At 45.3% G+C, this 9,822-nt stretch overlaps 1 pseudogene; it reads left to right on the top strand.

Moving 5' to 3' along the window:
- The first annotated feature begins 736 nt into the window (after window positions 1-736).
- LOC120874502 lies at window positions 737-9,609 on the top strand (annotated as a pseudogene).
- The last annotated feature ends 213 nt before the right edge of the window (window positions 9,610-9,822 follow it).

Genomic DNA, 9,822 nt, shown 5'->3' with positions numbered 1-9,822 from the left:
ATCTTGGGGCCATGAGTTTGTGAGAATGAGACTTCTAGCTCTCTTAAGATAAAGACTACTTTTGTCTCAATCAACTTTGACTTTGAAGCCTTTAACCCAGAGCCTAGCACACAGTTCTTCCTTGTACATTTGTTGGATGATATAAAATATCTTGTGGATGCATATGACATTTCTAACAATACTGAAACCATGCAATTGAAGTACTGCTCTGCCCTATATCTACGGTACAGACTGGCATCATAGGCGCCCCTGATATCTGACATTAGACCCCCTACCTAAAGCCAGTTGTATGTCCCTGGGCTGCCCCTGAAGTCTTCACTTTGCCATTTGACAACTTATCCTCCTAGCAATCTCTTCTCCAATTAAGACAGCAATGAAGACAGCATGAAGTGGCTAGGAAGATGACATGAAACCATGAGTGTTGAGCATGGCCCCTAGTATCCATTTTCATGATGTATTTAGCAGTTTTTCCTCCAAGCAGGCAAGGTTCTCCATCTTCATAGATGTCCATGAAGATCAGTTTTATTTTCCAGCCAAGCTTCAAGGAAGAGATTACAGTTCAATCCTCTGTATTCTAAAAAGCTTCAAAGTCCCCTAGCCAAGGTCACTGATGAAGGTAAAGATTTTATCAAGAGCTTTTTTTTTTTTTTTTTTTCCCCAGATCTTTTAGTGGCCTAAAGGGGAAAACTAGGGTATGTCAGAGCATATATAACTAGCGGCTCCCAGTCAGCACTACATGCGAAGAACCTAAACTTCCCTGAGTACTTGGAGCCAGGAAAGAAGCATGAAGTGGCTTGTGCTCCTTGGGCTGGTGGCCTTTTCAGAGTGCATAGTCAAGTAAGTACAGCGACTATATGTCACATCATATTCCTTTCTTGGATTTTTCTTTTCATGTGATTATTCTTCCACCCATCAGACTTAGAAGGGAATGGACTATTTCAGTTGCTATAGGAACTGTGGATCCCAAGGTCTTGGTGTAGATTTGGGTTGCACAAATCTTGGGGTCCAGTCATGTCATGACTTGTTGAAAATACAACTCCTTGCAACTGTTCAGTGCACAGTCTATGCAGATGTCAATGTAGTCCTGTGGAATAGCACTTTTCTACATTTTATTCAACAAGTTCTCTTTTTTCCCTGTCTACTTCAATGTGTATATGCTCATGTCTGCATCTCTGTATCATTGTCATTTATCTCTCCATCTCTTTGGAAGTCACTGGGAGTCTATTTCTTTTTGTGTTGTTTTCTTTTAATTTTTCATTTCATTCTTAGTTCCTTCTCAAGCCTGTGAATTTCCCTTCCTTGTTCCCTATATCTTGGATTCTTCTTTCAAATCTCTCTTCTCTTTTAACTTGGAGAAAGATACACTGTTTTATATACACTGTTTTATATCTGACAAGCAGTGTGACCAGAGCTAACTCAGAAACCTCTTGCATTTCAAATTGCTCCCTTGTAAAAGAGGATATGAGTCCCCTTTCTACCTCCTTCCTTGAGGTTCTATGAGAAGGAATGTGTAGGATGGCAACAGCAATGCTAATGGCTGTCATTGTTGAGACTTCCTATTAATCAGGTACCTTATATCCATCACTTCACTTATCCCCAAGATATTCTATTTGGAGGGTTTGTATTGTTACATTCCACCATTTTACTGAAGGGAAGACTGAGACACCACATGGATATGGCTTACCCAAGATTGCAGAAAAGAACCTGCATTCAAATCTATGTTTTTGCCATGGTATATGCATAAAATTCTGATAATAATGTGCCTCATAAAAATGATTAGAAAATACACAGGGCCATTAAAATGACAGTTATAGCTTAACACTGACAGCTTTTGTAGCATCTTCTTTGTTTTCTTTGTCAAATGCTCGGTAAAAGAATACCTCTAAGGAGAGTGAAGACCATGAGAAACACCCTCAGTGGAAAAAGCATGCTGAACAATTTCTTGAAGGAACATGGTAACAGATTGTCCCAGATTTCTTTTCGTGGCTCAAATCTAACTATTCACCCAATGAGAAACATCAGAGATGTGAGTATTTTGGGAGCATGGTGCTCCACAGAGCCTCCTGGTGTTCTAGGCTAGCATGGGGCTCATCTGGAGGTGTCAGGTGGGATGTTGGGGTTGGGCTTCCTGCAGGAGGCAGAAACACTGGAAAACAGGGACCCTAACCAGAGGAGAAGGCAGTCTCATCCTCAACTGTTGGCCTTTGTGACTGGGCCTGGCAATTAACAGGTGACAGGTAAATATCCACTTCTTTGTCAAATATGTGTCATTAGTTTGAGGGTGATTGTTCCTTCTGAAGTAAGTGAGCTACTCAGTTACAGATGAAGAGTGAACCATCACTGAACAAAAGGTAGAACCAATTGCAAAGCAATTGTGAATCCCTAGGTAGAGGAACTCAGTTTCTACAGATGCAAGAAAAACAGCAGTAAAAAGTTACTGAACCTGTATTCTGTTTATGGCCATAAGAATCTAACAGTTCTTACTGTTTTTAGATTAGAAAAGGGCTTATTTTGTCTTAATGCCCATGCCAGCCTGAGAGATAAGCAAAAATTAAATACATGTCAAATGAAATGATCACTTGTGTGGTGTTGATTGGATGTCATCTGAGTTTAGAGGGAGCAGCTGGGGTTGATCAAGAAGGACCTCCTGTAGAAGAGGATGCTAAGGCAGGGTTTGAAGGGACAATAGAGCTTCTCAAATGAAGGACGCAGTACTTAGCTGTGTGTCCAGTTGTCCTGGAGGCCCAGTGGTTATGCCTCTGGGCTTTCATGCATGAGGTACCACTTCAAAGCCTGGTCAAAGAGTCAATATCCTGCATACAATGTAGCACAGGAAAAATATATCAAGTGCGAACACCTCTGTGACCAAAATCTGTGAGCTGCATGGTGGTTAGAAAGTGATCTCAAGAGATATGTGACACCCAATGGGAGGCATCTGTGTGGGAATAGAGGGTAGACAGTTCAGCAAAAACCCATTCCCTCTTTCTCCCTGTAGTTGGTCTACATGGGTAAAATCACCATTGGAACACCCCCACAGGAATTCCAGGTTGTCTTTGACACAGGCTCATCTGACTTGTGGGTGCCCTCTCTCTTTTGCACCAGTCCAGCCTGTGGTGAGTACAGACACCCCATACCCAGACCTTCCTTCACTTGCCCTGCCACTCTATTTCTACCATGGCACATGATGACACTCATCTCCTGTGTCTACAGCTACACGCGTTAAGTTCAGACAACTTCAGTCTTCGACCTTCCGTTCTACCGATAAGACCTTCAGCATCACCTATGGATCTGGGAGAATGAGAGGAGTTGTTGTTCATGACACAGTTCGGGTAACAGTGTAACAAATGCTGAGTCAGGACTGGCTATGAAGCTGCCACTGCTTGCCAAACAGATTTAGGACCATCTGGCAGGACCCTTCCTAGCATAACTCCCATAGATATTGGCCATTTATCCACAGGATCATGTCTCTGGGGAGGCAGTGCCCATGGTGACACATCAGCAGGCAAATTAGCTAACACAGAGAGTGGCTTGTGGTGTGGACTTGCATCTCCTCTGCCCATGAGCAGTTCAAAGTTCATTTTTCTGGGAGCGAGAAGAAATGATAAAAGCAACCACATTTATATTCACAGACTGTTCCAGGCACTTTCAGGTGATAACTGGTTTATTCCTGCAACAACCCAACACAGCAGTTACTCTGATTAGCTCATGAGACATATGAGGAAACTGAGGTGCAGACAGCAAGGGCCTTGCTGAGGGCACACATGTGGTAAAAGGTGGAATTCGGCTGGCTTTTCAGGACTGAAGTTGCTGTGCAGTGTTTGGGGACAGGATAAAACTTACCTGGGTACCCTGTGGGCAGTCAAGGGCTTCAGGTATCCAGAGTGGGAAACAGGAGGCCTGGGAAGTCAAGGGGCCTGATAAATGAGTTCTCATTCTAGAGGACTCTTGAGAGTCTAATAAACCTATGGCCTGCCTTCCCCAAAATACTTGAATAGTTCCCCTCTCTCTGTTTCTCTCTCATACACACTCACAGAAATATACACATATCCCCAAAAGTGAATTCCCCAGGCAGTAATTGCATAGACCCCTGCAAGCAAGATTGTGTTTTCGGCTTCTGTCTTCCTTGACAGATGCAGAATCCCCAGTATGTTACAGAAAATGAAGTCCTTTCATATCATTAGGTCACAGAGATGCCAAAAAGAAGCCTATCTTGCTCTCGATTGTTTTGTCCATAAGGGGGCACCAATGGGACCTGGCCTGACTCTTGGTTGACCAACCTGCAGAGAAGCCAGGAAGACAATTTGACTCACTCAGGTGGTGTTTTTCAGAGGGGTAGATTTTTAAAATTCACAGCCTCTCCCAAAAGGAACCCAAATTTCCCTCCCAGCTTGGTCTCACCATCTATGGGGCACTGAAGACAGAGCACAGCCTGAATTCTTCTCTGAGGTTCTAATGGTAATGTACCCCAGCCTAGTCCTAGCCCTACTTCATGTATCTGTAAGTGGGAACACTTTTCTCTCCCACAGATTGGGGACCTTATAAGTACTGACCAGCCTTTTGGTCTAAGCGTGGCAGAATCCGGGTTTGAGGGCAGAGTTTATGATGGCATCTTGGGCTTGAACTTCCCCAAAGAATCCTTCCCTGAAGTCATCCCCATCTTTGACAAGCTGAAGAATGAAGGTGCCATTTCTGAGCCTGTTTTTGCCTTCTACTTGAGCAAGTAAGTCTGAGATGGATAATCACTTTATCCAAATTAGCTGTAAGATGCTTTCAGTTGCATAAAAATTATAGAACGCTTGATAACGAAGTATCCTGAGAGATAATCTAACCCAGGATAACTATGGCCCCAGGGCCCTACCTGGATTCACCGCTGGCTTTTATAAATAAAATTTTATTGGAACACAACCCTACTCCTGGGCTCAAGACCAGTAACTTGGTCTGGGGGGTGAGTGAGGAGGAAGGCTAATGGAAGGCAACAGGAAACAAGTTGAAGGAAAGGCATTAGGATTTGCTTATGAAATTGATAAGGAAGGAAGGAAAGGGTGGATATGGAAAATGATTGATATCTTTTCTTCCTCATTAGCATTTCACTGGGAGCCCAGGACCAGCTACCCAATTTATGGAGCTAGTGAGAAGTGAAAGTGTGGGACACAAAAGTGTGGGACCCCTTGTTCAAGAAATATGAGGCATTTCAAGACAGGGAGAGCAGAGGTGGGGCCCCCTTCTGAGTGTGTGCCCTTTGGACAGTAGAGGTCACAGGCCAGTGGAGCCAACTCTAGGTGACCTAAACCCACACCCTTAGAACTCTCATTCTTTAATTTTCCTGGAAAATGACATGCTGGACCAGGAGAAAGACAAAACACTTCAGCACTCTGTCCCCTAAATGTGTGTGAGCATTCAGGTCGCTGGAGGTCCAGGGCATCTTCAGAAGAAACAGTGGGTGGAGCCCAGCCAAGTGATTTCAGCTTCTAACCTCCTCTGTGCCACTCATTAGTCAGTAACAGACCTCAGTCTGGATCTTAATGTCTCCTAAAAGCTATTTCTGCATCTGTACATGGGGACCTTATTAGGGCCTTGATGGGTGGACAAGCACAGCTCTCAGACAGTTCTGTTGTTACTGTCCTCCAAGGATCACCTCCTCACTTCTCTCTACAGAGATGAGCGGGAGGGCAGTGTGGTGATGTTTGGTGGGGTTGACCACCGCTACTACAAGGGAGAGCTCAACTGGGTACCATTGTTTGAAGAGGGCGAGTGGAGTGTATACATGGACCGGTAAGCACATGTGTACGGGTGTGTACACATGACCTTCCCTCTGAGGGTCAACCCAAGTGATGCTCCCACTACTGTATATGGACACAGGCAGACAATACAAATGCATTTTCAGACACACAGTCACACAGACATATACACCACCCACAACGACACAGACAGACACATGGATACATGGAAACACATATAAAGCTGACACATATAAACCTACACAGAGACACATAAAAACATGCATAGCTAGTCAAAGACTCACAAGCCCACACAGTGACACATCCAAACAAACACAAAAGCCCATAAATACACAAACAACCCATGGGTTCATAATCCCCAGGCCTTCTGACCAGGGCTCTGACAAGGGTCCTAAAAGGGTCCAGAGAGGTCTGTGCAGCTGGGGGAGGGCTGCACCCACTGCACTTTGAGGTGGGGAGCATGGTTAGTTGACTCTACAATGTGGTGAACAGAGGATCAGGGAGAATTTCACCAGCTTGAACAAAGCTATAAGATGACCAACTGTCCAGGGCTACATTGGACATAGGAAGTTCTCAGTAGAGATAAATGTCATTTTAAAAACAAGGACATTCCTGAGAAAATGGGGAAAACTGGTCTCCTTAGGGAGCAGCTACCCAGCAGTGAAGAGAGCTTGGCTGCAGTCTTAAGATGTGAAGGCAACTAATAAAAAAGATATCCCACGATCTTGGGCACACAGTGGGACAGGGTCTATAACAGAGAATCAGGAAGGTGGGATCCAGGAGTGACCTGAGGACAAGAGGCATAATTGATAGGATTCTGTGTGATACCCTCAGATAAAAGCTGACCTATCCTTTGGCATTTCTGTGGGCTAGTCACGTATTTCCTGACCAGGATCTCAGGGTCTGAGCCGAGACTCCTTCCCCCAAAGGAGCCCCTCTCTCCCCTTACTATGAGAATCTTCTGCCCCTGCAAAACTCCATCTTTACTCTGTGTGCAACCCATTATATGTTGCCCACCAGATACAGGTCTCTGGATGTTTCTTATTGTTTTCTAAGTCTTCATTCACTCATTGAACAGACAAGCATTGGGCAGTCATTGTGTGCAAGGTACTTTAGGGAGGCAAGGAGAATAAAACTCATCTTCACATCTAAGAAGCCAGATGTACATGAAGTGACTTGCTCACATAGTGACTTGTAACTTTGGTACATGCTAGACATGAGGAGGAGAAGGCAATGGCAACACACTCCAGTACTTTGCCTGGAAAATCCCAGGGATGGTGGAGCCTGGTGGGCTGCCCTCTATAAGGTTGCACAGAGTCGGACATGACTGAAGTGAGTTAGCAGCAGCAGCAGCAGCAGCAGCAGACATGAGGAAGGGTCTACAGAAAGTGACCAAGACAGGAGACTGATAAACACTGGGGGAAAAACTTCCCGAAAACAATAGAATTAAACTTGAATCTGGAAGGTGAGAAGTAATTTGCTTGTCAAAGTGGAGTATTCTAGGAATGAAGACCAGCTTATGTCAAGGTAAAAAATATCCTGGTGTATTCAAGTACTGCATTCGAGGATGTCAAGAAAGGTGCTGGGTCGAGAGGAAAGGAAAAGAGGGCAAGAGAGGAAGGGATGTTTAGGAGACAGTCCGGAAGGGGACAACTCTGGGGAGACTCAGAGTGACCTTGATGCCCTCTTTCTTCCTTTGTCTCTCAGCATCTCCATGAAAAGAAAGGTTATTGCTTGTTCCGAAGGCTGTGAGGCCATTTTTGACACCGGGACATCAGTGATCCGAGGCCCAAGAAAACTGATCCGTAACATACAGAAGCTCATCGGCGCCAGGCCACAGGGTTCCATGGTAAAGGGTCATGCCCCAGGGTCACTCCCATCTCTATACACAACAAGGATCTCCAGGGCCAACCTCTCACCCTCTCTCTCTAACAGCACTACGTTTATTGTTCTGTGGTCAATACCCTGCCCTCTATTATCTTCACCATCAACGGCATCAACTACCCAGTGCCAGGTCGAGCCTACGTCCTCAAGGTGAGGGGACAACACTGAGGGTTGGTTCTCAAACTGGAGCTTGCAGGAACCTTTGGGCTGCTGCTGGGAGGAGCGCGCCCTCTGGAGGCCATGTCACACGATTGCAGATGCTGCTGAGCCCTGTGGCTGGGCCAGTGCCTCCCACAAATCCAATCACTTGAGAGAAAAGGGCTGTGTGGGACAGTGATCTTCCTGAAATCAATGTAGAGATGCCACACCATATGGCATGGTGGGAGTCAGGGAGAGGGGAACACTAAGGTCCTCAGTCCTCAAAGAGCTTCAATTCTGAACATGTACGTGCATGAACATGAAATTCAGCTCTTGCAGTCCCTGAAGTAGGCCATGTTACAAGGAGAATGGCTGGGGACAGTCCCAGTGTGATGTCCCAGCATAAATTAACAGTCTCTGTTCCCTTCTCATAGTTTTCTTGGTTTGGAGATAAATTACATGCTCAGTCTATTTCTCGGGTTCCTCTTCCCCTTGCTCCGGCCAGGTGCCTCCTTTGTCATTTGGGGTACCCGACCCCTCTATGGGGAGGTTGGATCCTAAGGAGAATAAACGGTGCACAGTGACTGTTCAGCCCCAGCACAGGGTGGAGGCTTCATATCAGCTCCTAAAGAGAGTTCAGAGCAGGCTGATGGGCTCAAAGAAGATTTTGAGGAAGAGAGGGAATTTCTGGAAGTCTAAAACCACAAACTCATTGAGCCATATGGAGGGTTGCTTGGTTCTAGGCAGAACTGCACTGGATTCCCTGCAAATGGCATCTCAAGGTGGTCTGCACTGGGGCACTGGGAACTTACTAGGGGTGATGAGGGTTATGGACTGACCCGTGGGAATGGGGAACAAGAGTACGTTACCCAGCCAAGCCTGGAGTGGCCAAAGAGGGTGAGTGTGGGCCGAAGGAGGCTGCTCAGTGTTCCTGAGTTAAGTCTTCAAGAACGTGTTGTGGGCACTGCTCTATTTAAGATGGATAACCAACAACAAGTTACTTTGTAGCACAGGGAACTCTGCTCAGTTTTATGACAGCCTGTATGGGAGGGCTGTCTTTGGCCCCAGGATACTCGGATACATACAGTTGAGCCCCTTCACTGTCCACCTGAAACTCATAATATTGTTAGTCAGCTATACTCCAATACAAAATAAAGTTTTTTAATAAAGTACGGATTGTGGGAATGCAGGAGGAGGACCAGCATTCTCTGCAGAGAAAACAAGGAGCAGGAATCAGATAGAAAGAAACAGGGAGTGAGGGGAACTAGCGACACATTTGTTCTTTTCTAAAAAATTATAATGAAGTGTGGCTAATCTTCAGTGTTGTGTTAAATTCTGCTGCACAACAATGTGACTCAGTTATACACACACACACACACACACACACACACACATATATATATATATTTATGTTTTTCATACGGTTTATCACTGAATATTGAATATAGTTCCTTATGCTCTACAGTAGGACTGTGTTTCCCCAACTCCTAATCCTCCACTCACAACACCCTTCTTCAAGACAACCTCATGTGTTGGACCTCCTAGGTTTTGGATGAACTCTCATATCCCCTGCTGCTGAGAAAACCTCTTGATACTTATCAAAAGGGGGAAATAAAACAGAATTGTGCTGGGTCTGGATATTGGGGGGAGTCACCGGTAAGGGCTCATGCTGACTGATGTGTGTCTCTGACTCCCCCAGGATTCTAGAGGCCACTGCTATACCACCTTTCTAGAGAACACTTTGAGTCCATCTACAGAGACCTGGATCTTGGGAGACGTCTTCCTGAGGGTGTATTTCTCAGTCTTTGACCGAGGAAATGACATGATTGGTCTGGCACAGGCAGTATAAATGCTTGGTCTGGTTCAGGAATCAGTAAGGGCGCTGTGAGAAAACAGTAAATCACACTTAGGGTACTCCTGCCCAGGATGCTGGTGAACTGTATTTGGTGGTTTGCACACCCTATTCTCAGTAAAGAATAAAGGGTTTCACTCGTAATGGTGCTGAAAGAAATGGTTGCCTCTGTTTGTGTCTGGGAGTGAAGGATCTAGAACCAAGTTTGAA

Source organism: Oryx dammah, unplaced genomic scaffold (assembly GCF_014754425.2).
Source record: "Oryx dammah isolate SB20612 unplaced genomic scaffold, SCBI_Odam_1.1 HiC_scaffold_15, whole genome shotgun sequence".
In the NCBI taxonomy this organism is placed as follows: domain Eukaryota; kingdom Metazoa; phylum Chordata; class Mammalia; order Artiodactyla; family Bovidae; genus Oryx; species Oryx dammah.
This window is presented reverse-complemented; position numbering and strand designations above follow the sequence as displayed.